Source organism: Eumetopias jubatus, unplaced genomic scaffold, assembly GCF_037043125.1.
Source record: "Eumetopias jubatus isolate StellerSeaLion01/CBP00866 unplaced genomic scaffold, mEumJub1_p1.0 scaffold_1, whole genome shotgun sequence".
In the NCBI taxonomy this organism is placed as follows: Eukaryota; Metazoa; Chordata; class Mammalia; order Carnivora; family Otariidae; genus Eumetopias; species Eumetopias jubatus.
This window is the reverse complement of record NW_028274807.1, coordinates 100639329-100654914: the sequence shown is the minus strand read 5'-3', so window position 1 is coordinate 100654914 and position 15586 is coordinate 100639329. Positions and strand designations below refer to the sequence as shown.

Here is a 15586-nt window from a genome sequence, read left to right as displayed (position 1 = left end):
TTACTCCTTGAGGGCCAGGTGGACCATTAGGTCCACCACCTGTTTGCTGTAGCCAAATTCATTGTCATACCAGAAATGAGCTTGACAAAGTGGTCATTGAGAGCAATGCCAACCCCAGCAATGAATGTGGAAGAGTGGGTGTCACTGTTAAAGTCGCAGGAGACAACCTGGTCAGTGTAGCCTGGGATGCCCTTGAGGGGGCCCTCTAATGCCTGCTTTATCACCTTCTTGATGTCATCATATTTGGCAGCTTTCTCCAGGGAGCAGTTTGGTTCCATGACTGACACATTGGGGGTGGGGACACAGAAGGCCATGCCAGTGAGCTTCCCATTCAGCTCAGGGATGACTTTGCCTGCAGCCTTGGCAGCACCTATAGAAGCAGGGATGATGTTCTGGGCAGCCCCTCAGCCATCACACCACAGCTTCCCAGAGGTGTTGTCCATGGTTTTCTGGATGGCAGCGATGGTATGGACTGTGGTCATGGATCCCTTCATGATGCCAAAGTTGTTGTGGATGACTTTGGCTGGAGAGGCCAAGCAGTTGGTCGTACAGGAGGCATCGCTGATAATCTTGAGGGAGTTGTCATACTTCTCCTGGTTCATGCTCATCACAAACATGGGGCCATCGGCAGAAGACGCAGAGATGATGACCCGTTGGTCCCACCCTTCAAGTGAGCCTCAGCCCCTTCATGGTAGTGAAGACCCCATGGACTCCATAACATACTCAGCACCAGCATCACCCCATTTAATGTTGGTGGGATCTCACCCCTGGAAGATGGAGATGGGCTTTCCATAGATGACAAGTCTCCCATTCTCAGCCTTGACTGTTCTGTTGAATTTTCCCTGGGTGGAATCATACTGGAACATGTAGACCATGTAGTTGAGGTCAATGAAGGGGTCATAGTCATTGATGGCAACAATATTCACTTTGCCAGAGTTAAAGGCAGCCCTGGTGACCAGGTGCCCAGTAGGGCCAAATCTATGTACTCTAACCTTTACAATTATGTCTCAGAGACACAGCTGGCCCTGTACCAGAAGATGAGGTTGTCTACAGAACTGAGGGGAGCAGAAAGCCTCTTCTTACATTTATAATTTGGGAACTTCTTTCTTTGAATTTGCTGTTGCACTCTACTTATAATTATGTCGAAAGCCACATTTTTTAGTTTCTGATCTTGCTTATTCTTGATAAATATATTAAGAGCTATAACATTTCCCAAGAGTAGAATTTTAGCAATGCCTTGCAAATTTTGACATGTAGAGGGGTTTTTTTATTCATATTAATTTTTAATTGGTAGTTTTTAATTTCATTGGTATTAATGTTCTATCCAGATGCTATAGGGGAAAATTGGCTCCTTGGCTTTTCCAGTTTCTGGTGGCAGCTAACATTCTTTGGCTTGTGGACTGATTACTACATCTCTGCCTCCCATTGCCTTTCCTCTTCACTGTTTCAAGTCTCCCTCTGCTTCCCTTTACAGGGACACTTTTACCGGACTTAGGGCTCAGCTAGATAATTCATAACTCAAGATCCTTAACCAAATCACATCTTCAAAGTCTTTTTTTATTTTTGTTTTTTTTCCATAGAGGGTAATGTCTCCAGGCATGGGAATGTGGAATTAGGGATTCAGATGCAGATATCTTTGGGGGGACATTTCAATCTACCTCAAGCTTCCCTCTGGTCTCCAAAGATTCATATCCATCCCACGTACAAAATACATTTATTCCATCCCAGTGTCTTCTAGAGTATCAACCTGTTACAGCATCAACACAAGTCCAAAATGTACCTAAATATCACCAACTCAAAAATTTTTAAATCGCATTATTTAAATCAGCAAGATCAGCATAATTTAGATTCTGCCTATGTTCCATCCTGGGGAAAGTTTCATCTTCATTTGTATTCCAAAGGGATAACATATAAGGAGGAAAAAAATCAGTGTTCTCAAATAACTGAAATCTAACATGTAAAATCCCATTATGTTTTATGGGTTAGAAATAATTCCATGTGTTTGTAGGTTCTGCCCTCTGGGCCCATGGCTCTGATCTGTTTCCTAGGCTTGGGCATCTGCCTTTGGCCCTACACAGCTCCATTCTTTGGGACCATGGCTCTGCCATCAATGTATCATCACTTCTTCTTGAAGGCTACTACATATTTCAGATGAGAAGTTTTATCAGTATATTTTCTACTTACAGAATTTGGAAACTCTGGCAGTCTTCCTTCATTTTGTCCTGTCTCTGTCTCTTTCATTCCAACCTGGGAGTGTTTCTGTAGGTATAACATTTTCAAAAACCTATTGGGTCCTCTGCTAATCTCATGAGGATTCAGAACATTAGCAAGAGAGTCCTCCACAGATCTTTCCTAGATAATCCCATTTCCACTCCTGGCTTGTGCTGAGATGATTGAGTGAATCCATGAGTCACAAAACTAGTATCTTCAGCAAAATTTTTCTAGCCACACACTGGGCCTTGTTTGCATAGCACAACTTCCTAACAGCTGGTCTCTGAATTTTCGCATCTTTTGCTATCTGAACAGGCTTAGAATTTCCCAAATCATTAAGTGCTGGTTCCCTTTTTCTTAACAATTCTTTCCTCAATTTCTCACTTTCCGCATGTGTTTTTCTATAAGCAGCAAGAAGAAACAAGGTTGTACCTTCAACACTTTGCTTAGAAATCTCCTCACTCAAAAATCCAAATTCCTTGCTTATGAATCCTGCTTTCCACACAGCTATAGGACACATTCAGGCAAATTTTCTGCCAGTAAATAACAAGGATTACCTATCACCATCTTCTAATAACACATTTCTCATTTTCTTCTGAGCTTTCATCAGAGTCACCTTTCACATTCATACTTCTACTGTTCATATTCTGGTCAAGGCAGTCGAGGCTTTTTCTATCCTCTACCTCAAATTTTTTCCAAGTCTCTGCCCACTGTCCGATTACAAAGCTACTCCACATTTTTAGGTATTTGTAACAGCAGCATCTCACCTTCCCCTACCAAAATCTGTCTTAATTCCCTAAGGCTGCCATTACAAATTACCATGAACTGGTTGACTTAAGAGAATAGAAATTTTTTCCTTCATAGTTCTGGAGGCCAGAAGTTCAACATCAATTTCACTGAGCTGAAATCAAGATATTAACAGGGCCACGTTTCCTCCAGAGACTCTAGGACAGATGGATTCCCTGTCTTGCTTCTAGCTTCTGGTGACATTCCTTTGCTTATGGGTAAATCACTCCAAGCTTTGACTACATGTCCATATTGCCTTCTCCATTATGTATATATAATGTCCCTCAGCCTCTTACAAAGACACTATGATTGGATTTAGGACCCACCTGGATAATCCAGTATCATCTCCCCATATCAAGATTCTTAAAAGGAAGATGCTTCTTCCTTATAAGCTAACAGGGCTAAATAGGACCTGGTATCTTTTGATGGCCATTTTCCCTCTTACTAGAGATGGCTAATTCCATTGGGGCCAAGTAACTGGATGTATGGGGTTCTCTTTAATTAAATGCAGACTATCACAGAAGGGGCAGGTTTGTCCTCAGAATTTTTGGAATGTACATCCTTAGCATTGTGTTTAGCATAATAAATTCTCAAAAATTATAGCTCATTTTTAATTGATGTTATATTTACCATTAGGTATCTCTTAATAAAATCTATAAGTGTCCCCTAAAATACATTCAACTTCTCAGATTGTTATGGATATATTTATTTCAATCCTTCTGGGAATACTGCTTTTAATTTGTATGTAGTATTGTTTTATGATTCTTAAGACTTAGGCAGTAGAAATTCATATTTCTCCAAAACTTCAGAGGCTTTTTGAAAGACAGTGTGATAATTGTGGTTTATTTATTCATATTAAAAAATATGAACAATTGCTTGTTGAAAAAGAAAGAAAACACCCTTAGATAATTTCCAGCAGTTTAAGGTTGAGATTTCTTTCACTTAACATTTGCTTTATAGTAATGTGGAAAGAAGCATAAAATTTTGTCCCAGAAATCTCTAAAATCAGTTTAACATCAATGCTTTTGAATGTTTTAACTCTCCATTATAACTGTGAACAGACATAATATGTTTATCTCATTTTTTCAAATCCTGTCACTGTCACCTAACAATGAAGTGCTAAAAGGATTAAGAGGCTGCATGTCTACAGTGTAATCATGCTTAATTAATTAATTTGTTTAGCTTTTGCTCCTTGGAATATTGGCTATAAATACTGTATAAAATGCATTCTTACTCTTTAGACCATCAAAATAAATATAATCAGATAAATAAAAAATATATGATATTTGTGGTATACATTTTCTATCATGTTATTTTATTTTTTTATTATTTTTTTAAAGATTTTATTTATTCATTTCAGACACAGAGATACAGAGAGAGAGAGAGAGAGAGAGAGCATGAGCAGGGGGAGAGGCAGAGGGAGAGGGAGAAGCAGGCTCCACGCTGAGCCAGGAGCCTGATGTGGGGCTCGATCCCAGGACCCTGGGATCATGACCTGAGCTGAAGGCAGACGCTTAAGCGACTGAGCCACCCAGGCGCCCCTATCATGTTATTTTAAATATATATGTTAGTCAAAAATTTACATTTATCAGTTTGATAAACTGCGTTGTAGAACTGTTCTAGCTAGTGGGGTATAGTAGCAAATCAAACAGAATATAACCGCTACCCTCCTGGAGTTTATATTTTAGAGGAAGAGAAACATCAACAAACAAAATCAATAATATAAAAATAGACTATTTTAGATGGTGGTAAGTGTCTGAGGAAGAGTAAAATAGAGAACAGGGATGAGTGGTGACCAGAGATGATGTAATGTTACCAGATTAGATGCTACTGAGGAGTGGACACTGAAGAAAAGACTTAAAGGAGCTGAGGGCAGAGTCCTGTGCAGATCTGTGGAAACACATTTAACCAGAGGAAGCATTAAGTGCTGTGTCTGAGAAGGGGTGATAATGCTGGTGTGTCTGGATGGAGTTGAAAAGAGTCAAGGGCGTGGTAGAAGATAAGGTTAAAAAACAGGTCAGCTCTGTGGGTCATGTAGGCCACTGTCAAGATTTTGGATTTAACTGTGAATGAGCAAGATTTCTTCCAAGGTTTTGAGCAAAAGCGTAACCGTATCTGACAATATTTTAAAAGGATTATTCCCTGTAAAGTTTGAACTAGTTGGGGTCGGGGGTGGGTGGGAGGGGGTGGACTGATAGGGTAGATGTGCAGGAAGTAATTTACGTTATTTAGAAAAAAATTAATCAAATCAGGCTGCTGAAGATGCCTATGATGAGTAAAATCTATGATGAGTAAAATTAATTTCAAAACAAATACAGAGAATACAGAATTACAATTTATATTTTTATGAAACAATACCGACAAACTTTCTAGGTAATTACTAGATGAGACAACTGTGAAATTTTTTATATGCTTTTGGGCCTGATTCAAGAGAAGTTCACTTAAGCTTTAAAGAACAGTAAGTAGAAGTAGCTTCATCAGAAGATGCTTGATTTTTACCTCGTAAGGGGGTATGTTTTACCCCATCCAAAGTTATTTCCCCCAAAGAAGTCCTGGAGGCATGCCACTCTGATCCTGAAAAGCTCTTAAAGGCTACTATTATATGACTCTTTATAATATCTGTCAGAAAGATGGTATTCTGTCAAGACTTTTATTACTGTGTTTTCCTTTGCATTTCCTTGTCTCTGTCTGGACTGTCGAATGTAGTAGACGCTAGCCACATATAGTTGTTGAACTGTGGCTGATCTGAATTGAGATCTGCTTTAAGTGTAAACTACATGCTAGATCTCAAATATTTAATAAGAAAAAATAACATATGATATCTCATTAGCTATCATTTTCATATTTGATTATATGTTTCAATGTAATTGCCTGTGAAAAAGCTTTAGATATATTGAGTTAAATAAAATATATAAATAAAATTAATGTCTCTAACTTCTTTTTACCTTTTATTTTTTAAATAAGGCTATTGGAAAATGTAAGGTTATAGATGTGCCTCACATTATATTTCTCTTTGACAGTGCTGATGTACATGCTAGATGAACTCTAAAGCAGTTTTCAAAAGTGTAATACTAAAGTAAGAATAATAAGTGGAATAAGATACGATAAAAAATAGACATTATATTTGGGGATTATGTATATGGTAATGATAGCAGAATAAATAATTGGAAAAATATATAAATTGCTCAATTAGTGTTATGGTGACAATTGGATAGCTATATTGTAAAAAAAAATCTGGATCTCTTATCTATGATAATCAGAGTTAATGGCATATCATTGTTTAGAGGAAAAAGAATTTAAGAATAAAATGTCCCAAGAAAAGGAACTTGATAACCTGGCAAATTTTGAACCAAGAAAAATGTCAGTATAACCTATGGCTGCAACAAATTGCTCCAGTCATTTTATCATGATTTCTTTGGCATAAACCTCTGTTTTTATTTTTAATGCGTCACCATTTTTAGAAGTTACATCAATTCTTTCAAAAAGGAACTATATTGGGTGCCTGGGTGGCTCAGATGGTTAAGCGTCTGCCTTCAGCTCAGGTCATGATCCCAGGGTCCTGGGATCGAGTCCTGCATCGGGCTCCCTGCTCCTTGGGAGCCTGCTTCTCCCTCTGCCTCTCTCTCTCTCTCTCTCTCTCTCTGTCTTTCATGAATAAATAAATAAAATCTTTAAAAAAAAACAAAAAGGAACTATCTTATTTGAAAATTTATTTTTAAATAAATTCAACATTATGGCCTGAATGGATCAAAATGTTCTATTGCTTTACTTCTGTTTCATTTAATAAAACGTTCCTTAAAAAAATAACCTGAATGATATTTTAAAACCTAGGACTCTGTTTTCTATTTGTGCACACAGACCACTTTGGGGTACAGTTATGGAAGAGGTAGAATTGAAAGAAAGTAGTAAACAAATACCATGAGTACAATATTTTGTTTTAATACCAACATACTACAAATTAGCTTTAAGACTTTTTTTACTCTGTCCCTTTAACCCTCCTTCTCATGGTCTTTTCACAGCTGTCATTGGTTTGAATTGACAGAGGCATAAATCCATACGACAGATTAATAGGGAAAATTGATATTGGCTCAAAAAGGTTATACTTCTTTCTAAATGGATAAATCAGTGGTAGACCTGCATTTACTGTGTAAGAATATTGGAGAGACTGAGTTGGGACCTGAATGCCGAATTCTGTCCAGAACCTTTTCTTGTCTTACATCAAACTTGTCAAATTGTTCTCACCATCTCACTATCCCTGCTGTAAGTATCCAACAAAGATTTCCTCCTGCTGGACACTTGGCTCTTAGAAAATCCTGAGGCCCTGTCTCCTGAAAACTTTCTCTTGATTTTTTTGCTGTGCTTCTGGAGGCTCTGATTTTGGGCTTTCCTGCTTGATAAGAACTGGCCACTCTTCTAGTGTCTGTCCTTGCCCAAGATACAGACGTCATGGTGTCTTTGTGCTTTACAGCTGAATGCCAGTTTTGCTGGCTTCAAAGTCCAGCCTCAGTTCTTGAGAATTCATTCTGTGACGTGGGGCCTCTGGCAATATAATTCCTTCCAGGAGAGATGTGATTAGGAAGGCTTGGATGAGGAGAGCTCAGATTAGCGTTCATTAGTAGGGATTCATTGTGTTTAGATAGTATTTTATCACAGAATTCTGTCACGTATTTTGTCTTACTTGCACATATGTTTTCCCTAAGTGTGTGGTCCGAGCAGTAAGTGTTTTAATCTTCTCATCATGGAGAATAGGACAGTGCAGTCTCAGAGTGGTTAAGCCCAAGGTCAGAACGGTACTTAGTGATGTGCCCCTGAACTTGAAGCATCCTCTGCATGCCCTTAGTTTAGTACTGTTTTCACCATTTATGTCTTTACCAGAGACTGGATTTCAAAATTTTGTTGTTATAAAATATTTGAAAGTTACTGTATACAATATAGTCCCTCAGTTGATTACCCGCTTATAGAGTCTCACATATCTGTTATTAATACCCATATATTAATTGAAAAGAAAGATTTTTAGTTAAGTAGAATAGCATGCGGGTGAGGGGGGGATTTTTTCCTTATCTAGACACAGCTGTTAGCCAGATCATTTGTAGCCAAGATAAAGCGAAGAAAAACGTTTCCAAAGAGGGTGAAGGGGAGTATAATACTAACAGTCAAATAATACTTTCCCTCACAAAATGAGGAAAAATAACTTTCAAGTGAAAGCATCAAAGAAGTCACATCATTTTTTTCTGCAGGATTTTGTTCAGAAACAAATCTCCTTTGGGTTATGTTACCTGTTTGAATACAATAGAGCTAAGTGGGGAACAAGTTTTTATACAGAAATGACTGACAAAGGGATATTAGTCACAACTAAAGCATCAAAAGTAAACACTAAAGAAGTGGAAATGTGGGCTACAGGTTGGTCACCTGTGGAGTTTTATAATCCTACTGGTAAGCTTTTTTGATACTGTCTATGTGGATCATTCCACCCAAGGGTGCCATCAAAGATGACACCTACTAGGAGTATGCTATGTGTTCTATTTCCAACCAGAGAACAAATCCAGTGATTAACAATGATGAAATCCTATCAATTTGTACAATGTTCCATCTCATTGTAGGTGTGGCTCCTGCATGAGTAAAAGGACAAATCCTGGCCTAGAGGGTTTCTTCAGTGTGTATGAGGCAGACAGATGAGATAATCGTGAACACTTATTCTAAGCACTTTATGTCCACAGGTCTAGGCTACAGGATTGAAACTAAGTGAGAGACAGAAAAATGCTACTAGCACAGGAAGCCTTCCTTAAAACCACACAGAATATTTCATATTCTTCAAATACGATCTGTAAGATTATTGAACTTTTGAACTTAACAGTTTTATCACTTTTGTATCGAAAATAAAGTGATCAAAATACAGGTGCCAAATGAATTGAATTTCTTCATTCCAAATTTGATGTAATACATTAAAATGACTCCACAGAAAATGAAGGACATATTTTATAACGAAAACCCATATATATGATGTCTATTCCCAAGCTGTGTTTAAAAATCACACACACAAACACATTTCCTGTGTTTTTGAAATTTGTAATAATAAACACTTGTTGCCTTATAACTGGATAAAGCTTGTTACATTTACCTCAATATTTGAATGTCAGCAATTATTTGAAAAAAGCAATTAGAACATATGGGTCCCTGGAACCATATTCCAACAGGGCTGCAGTCGGCTGGAACTAAGTTGTGGCAGCCCCTTTTGACAGGACCTGTGCCCCCTTATCATCATAGTCCCTCTCCATCTTCATTGTTCTTACTTGTGTTCACGGTAGTATTTCATTTTCCTACTTGTCCCATAACTATTTAAGTTTTTATTGCCTCATCCAGGAATTCTGTAAGGACTTTCTCATCTTCCAGTATGTTTGATTCATGAAACTTCTGCTTAAGACACTGAAAGCTACAATTTTATGCCTTTTTTTTCCCGATAGCTAAAATGTTTTGAAATTAAAAACAAATTAACCCCATGAAATACTTGTAGTATTAAATGCATGATTTTAAAAGCTAACTATTAGCTCTTAAAATGAATTAAACAAAGGAGAAAAAATAAGGACATACTGGTTATTAATTTAGATACTGCTTTTTTTTAAAAAACGATTTTATTTATATTTTGTCAGAGAGAGAGAGAGAGAGACAGCAAGAGAGGGAACACAAGCAGGGGGATTGGGAGAGGGAGAAGCTCCATGCGGGGCTCGATGCGGGGCTCAATCCCAGGACCCTGGGATCATGACCTGAGCAGAAGGCAGATGCTTAATAACTGAACCACCCAGGTGCCCCTAATTCGGATACTGTTAATGTGATGTATTTTATTTCAAAGATTTAAAAGACTAGGAGATTAAGTTTACCTAGTAAATAGATTTTGTCAAGCAAATGTCGGTTTTATCCGTGTATAAAAATAGTCTGCCATTTATAAAAAATAGAAGGAAACAATATAACTATCTTTAATTGAACTCAGTTTATTTGCTTGACACTATTAAATGTACATTCTAGATTATTACCATGGCCTTGTCTCCTGGCCCTCAGATGTATTATCTCTGCCTTTCTTTTCCTGTCCTGTGCTCAGGAGACTAACACCTGAAATATTTTGTAAGTTGGCTTTCCACTTATTTTACTATTTTTTTTGGTGGAGTTATTAAAGATAAGTAGAGCATCATATTAAATGTTGTCATTTTTCCCTATCAACCCTACCTAGGGCAGGCAAATTAATCTTGAAATCTGAGAGATTAGTTATAACAGGAATTTATTTTGGTTATTATTTTGTAATGCCCCAAAATAAAAGCAAGCAGTTGGAATGACAAATTATTTAACAATGCTTATGAATTAAATAAATGATTACAAATGGCTATTAACTAAGGAAGTCAAATCTAGATCATAAATTTCATCAGAAATATGCAACGCTGTGTACACTTGAGTCCATAAAAGATTATTGTTATTACCAAATATTTGGATTCAGTGATGATCTCAAAAATTGGATATTTAGTGAAAAATTATTTGGAGTCAATTTTATGTCTTGATTTTTGTCTTGGAATTGCATCATACACTTCTATACATTATTATTAAACTTTGGTTCGATACGTTAATTTTATTGATTTATTAGTTGAAAAAACTCATGATTTTGTTTTTAAATGTAAAATGATAAAATATGTGGAGTATTTATAAAGAAAATAATATATCACTTGTAAATGTATTCTTCTGAAGATTTGACTAATACTGGCACACTCCCCTATTTGTCTGATGTATTTTAAAAAAAAGTTTACAGATACAAATAAAAGTCTACCCTACTCCATAGCCCATCTACTTTCCTTTCCTTTACTCAACAAATGATATATATGCTTCTTGTGAAAATTTTTCATACTATTTATAATATATGTGTATTTGGTTTAGGGAGTGCTTACAATTTACATAAAGAATGTCATATGATTTGTAGTGTTTGTAACTACCTTTTTTCCCTTACTGTCATAGGTTTAAAAATATTCATCCATATTGATACATATAGTGATATACTTAGATTTATTTCTAGCATTTTTGTTTGTTTTCCCTATTTTTTTTAAAGATTTTACTTATTTATTTATCAGAGAGAGACACAGCGAGAGAGGGAACACAAGCAGGGGGAGTGGGAGAGGGAGAAGCAGACTTCCTGCTGAGCAGGGAGCCCGATGTGGGGCTCTAACCCAGGACCCTGGGATCACGACCTGAGCCGAAGGCAGATGCTTAATGACTGAGTCACCCAGGCGCCCCTTCTTTTCCCTATTTAATATGCATTTGTTGGATGTTTCCTTCTTTTCTTTTTCTCATATGGTTCAAGTTTTATTAATTTTTAGTTTTTATTTTGCTTGCAGAAGTTATATATTCTGTACTTTTAGTGGTTACTCTTAAATTTCTGACATGAAAACTTCACAATGAGAAGGTTAAAATTTATTACTCTATCTTCCACCTGAACAATAAAAAAGCACTGGAAGAATTTAACAACTTTTGCCACTTTCTAAATCTACATGTTATTGTTACCTAGTAATTATATTCCATTATGATTATTGTTTAATTCCAAGAATTAGCCATTGCTATGCTGCTATTATTGCTGTTGTTTTATATTTTATTTGGTCAATATTATTTGGAACAGTTATATTATTTAGAATAAATAATTGACAGTTATATTATTTAGAACAGAATCCATATGAAGGTTGAAGTCAGGGAAAATGATTTCCTTAAAAACAAGAGGTTTTTGTTTCTTTATTTGTTAGAACATTTTCATTACTATTCCTTGGAAAATCTTGTTTTTGTACACCCAGTATTTCTATTTCCTGGTTTAAAGGATTTGGTTAAACTTGTCTGTGACTTTATAGGACATTAATCTGTAGCATTGTGTATTTTTTTTTTCTTACAGCAATTGCTGAACATCCCAAGCTTAGGTACAAAATACTGAATGATGAAATGATGCAGAACTAGATTCTCTTGGGTAGCTGGGTCAGAAAGATACCAAAGAGCAATGGTTAACATTAAAAAGGAATGGATTGAAATAACATATCATGATATTGATGAGGCTAGAGTGGATGCAGGAAGGTTCTGAGAGATTGAGATGGTACAGGGAAAATAAAATCTGGGGCCTTTGTGAGGTTGAAGAAAAAGTCTTTTGGGTGACTATAAGAGAGACCTAAAGGGAGATAGGAGACAGTTTTCAGAAAGTGGTATTTTTTATTCTTATTTAAATTTCAGAAATGGAGCAGTTTAGAGTTTGCAAAAGTGCTTTAGTGTAGCCATGAGATTAGGTGGCTAAAGGGGAATAGAGGAAGTAATAGGAACAGAAAATGAGAAATTTAAGAAGCTAAAACTATTGTTCAGGTTATCTCTGATTGAATAGTAGAACTGTGGTAGAGAGGAGCACCAAAGCCAGGGCTAAATTTTTTTTCTCTGAAAGAGATGGAATAATCAGGAGGTTGGTAGTGACAGTAATGAGGTAAAGTTCAGGCTGTCCTCAGTGTCATTGGAGGAAGATTTTAATATGAGCATTATATGGAAAGAGCCTGGCAGAAGCACTCAGGAAGAGTAGGAAGCTACCTTTCCTTTGATATTTAAGTCATGTGACATGAAAAGCTTCCACTCGGGGAAGCTCTGGGAAAATCAGTGGTAGCTCTAGGTAGGGACTGAGATCCAGTTATGTCAAGAAGGTGGAGGGGGGATTCTCAGTAAAGTAGTCAATGAAGGGTTTTTTGTTTTGCTTTTTTTTTTTTAAATCAATTTTTGTTGATGTGTTTGTTCTTAATGTTTCCTATAATGGAACGAATGATTTAGGGAGCATGGTAAAAGGTTTAGAAGGAGCGAGATTGAGTTTAGGGAGAAGAAAGTACAGATTAGTTTCAGGAAAATACAAGTAACTAGGGAAGTTTATTTTTTGGATCATAAACAAAACCCGATAGATTTAGTAACTGGGTAAATGACTAATTAAGGATTAATCTCAAAAATACTCTGATTGGTAGTATGTGGTGGTAGCCTGGTCTCCAGGTGCTCAGGGCCCAAAGGGTGAGGTCACTCTTGTTGCTGACTGTTCTCTGTGATCTGGGGATACCTCCTGGGACCCTCTTGGTCTTGGCTTCAGTAGTAGAATTAATGGGAAGCCTGATTCAGCTTCCTATTATAGACAGTAAGGTGGACCAAGCAGAGTCCAGAGGGTACAGCTTCTCCTTTGTCAGTAAAGAAATATGTTTGTCAATGAATGTCATGTGTCTCTAGACTGGCTGTAAGCATTGCTGGAGATACTTCTAGAAAAACGGACACCAAAGGCTTCTCATCTAAAGAACACCTAAAGTGCTCATCCTCTTCATGAGGAGGTCTTATAAAAGCCAAGACACAGGTACCTTTAAAGAGTAATTTATTCTCACATGTTTGTGCCCAGAACTAAAGAAAACAAAACAAAAAACTAATATTAAAATGAAATTATATATACAATGAAATTAAATATAAAAAAATTGAGAAGAGTTATAAATAAACTAAAAAATTCTTTATGAAAATAAAAACCAAAAAGCTAAAGTGTAAAATTTTTGTTTTTCTCTGTAATTTAAAATGTATGCAATACTTTATACTAAGTATTCAGAGCTTGATGGTCAGAGAATGAGAAACATGAAAACATTTACTTGGCTTACCTTCCTCACAAAGGTTAAGACCTCAGTGTACTGACCTATATAAGTTGAGTGTACATAGTCACATATATCTAAGGCTTACTCTGGCTCTAAAATGGATGATTCTCTTGTGGAAGAAAGTCAAACACAGAACTATTAGCATAAATCATTATTTGAAAATACCAGGCATGAGAGAGCTCCAAAGGAGCCAGGAATCTAACTTGGCATGGCTGACTCTTTCAGGCTAGTTTTGACACTCGTTGGTCAGAGATTACACTCAGAAGAGGAAGGAATTATTTTTGCAGATTAGCAACTATTGTTTGGGCTATTTGGGTTTTATCAAAGGTGAGAGAGAGGGAGAGTTCAACGCTAAGGTCATGTGTGCTGATGAGGCAGGGAAGGTAAACAACAGCTATAGGGGACAAAGATGTGCAAGGACCACAGTGGGTATTTCTCAGTCCTCAGTGGATATCTCTCATTCTCTTCAACTCATATTTAAATAAATAAATAAATAAATAAATAAATAAATAAATAAATAATAAATAAATAAAATAATAAATAATTCAGCTTGTAGTCTCAGGAATATTATGAGCCAAATGTGAAATTTTGGGTTGGAGGCCAAGTCAGAGTTTTGGCTTCTTCATATTCTGGAAATAACCTTTTTCCCTTTTGACTAAATTATCAGGTTAGTTTTGAATCTATGTATAGTATAGGTTTAATGCCTGAGTCAATCATTCTTTCATTTATTCTTTCATTCCCAAAAATATTTATTGGAGACCTTCTATGTGTCAGGTTGTTCCAGGCATGCAATAAACAACAGAATATGAGAGTATGAAAGAGAGAGAGAGAGAGAGGGAGGGGAGCCTTCCCTTAAAGAACTTGTGTTTTTAAGCTATTAGTTATATTATCTTGTCAAGCACAGTGACCTGATAGTAAATTAATATCTCAAGCTATAATAAGTAGACAAGCTTAACAATTGCTGAATTTAAATATATAAATTTTAAGTTACTTTTTTGATAAATTAAATGAAAAGCAAAAGGGGACCTTCAAATATGTATATCTGCCTCATGCAGCTTATATTTGTGGAGTCCCTCCTTACTCTAAGAAGAGATTTGAAAATTATGGAGAAAATGAGGTCAGTCCATATACTTAGCACCAAAAAATTACTTAGTTGCCACATGAGTACTTGAAACATAAAATTTGTAACAAATAAGTTTGTTGTTTAGCTTGAGGTGTCCTTAGTTTTCCAAATGATCCAGAGTGTTTTAAAATTTCCTTTAATAACAGTTTTGGTAGAAATACACACAGAAGCTAGAAAGCTGAATGAGACATTCTAATGGACTCCAAAACCCTCTGTAAAGGTCTTTATTCTTCTTAGGAAGAAGGGAAAAATCTTGTAAAAGATTGAAAAGGCTGAGGGAACTTTAACTTACATGACCAATACTTACTGACCTTGGCTGTTTTAAAGGGGTCACATTTTATTTTTGTACAGATAAACTGCTGAACAGTATCTGCAATACACTGGAAGAAAAAGTGTTTTTCTGCATTTATCATGCACTATAACCACTCCTTCCACCCCCTGTTCACTGATGTGTTCATTTCTTTTTTCAGCTTAGAGCTGACAGAAGTTCAATGAAAAAATTCATCTCATACTTCTTACCATGACTCAGAGATATAATACAATACAATTTCCCTAGCTGGAAATCTTAACCCATTCTTAAACCTAAGGGAAAAAGCCTTCACAAGACTTTAGCTCATCATTTACACATTTTATATTTAACCGCTTCTGGTGAAAATGGAAGTTATCCTGAATATTAAGTTATCTGTATTTAATTAATACTGCAAGATTCCACAGTGGAGTTTTCCTTTGTTTAGTGTGGTGCTTTTTTCTCCTAACCCCCACTCCTATTTAAATATTTGTATATAGTGATTTTTTTTTCCTACTGTGT

At 36.3% G+C, this 15586-nt stretch overlaps 1 pseudogene; it reads right to left on the bottom strand.

Annotated features, from left to right (window-relative positions):
* On the bottom strand, nt 1–2731 carry LOC148165039 (glyceraldehyde-3-phosphate dehydrogenase pseudogene; annotated as a pseudogene).
* Between the last annotated feature and the right edge of the window lie 12855 nt (nt 2732–15586).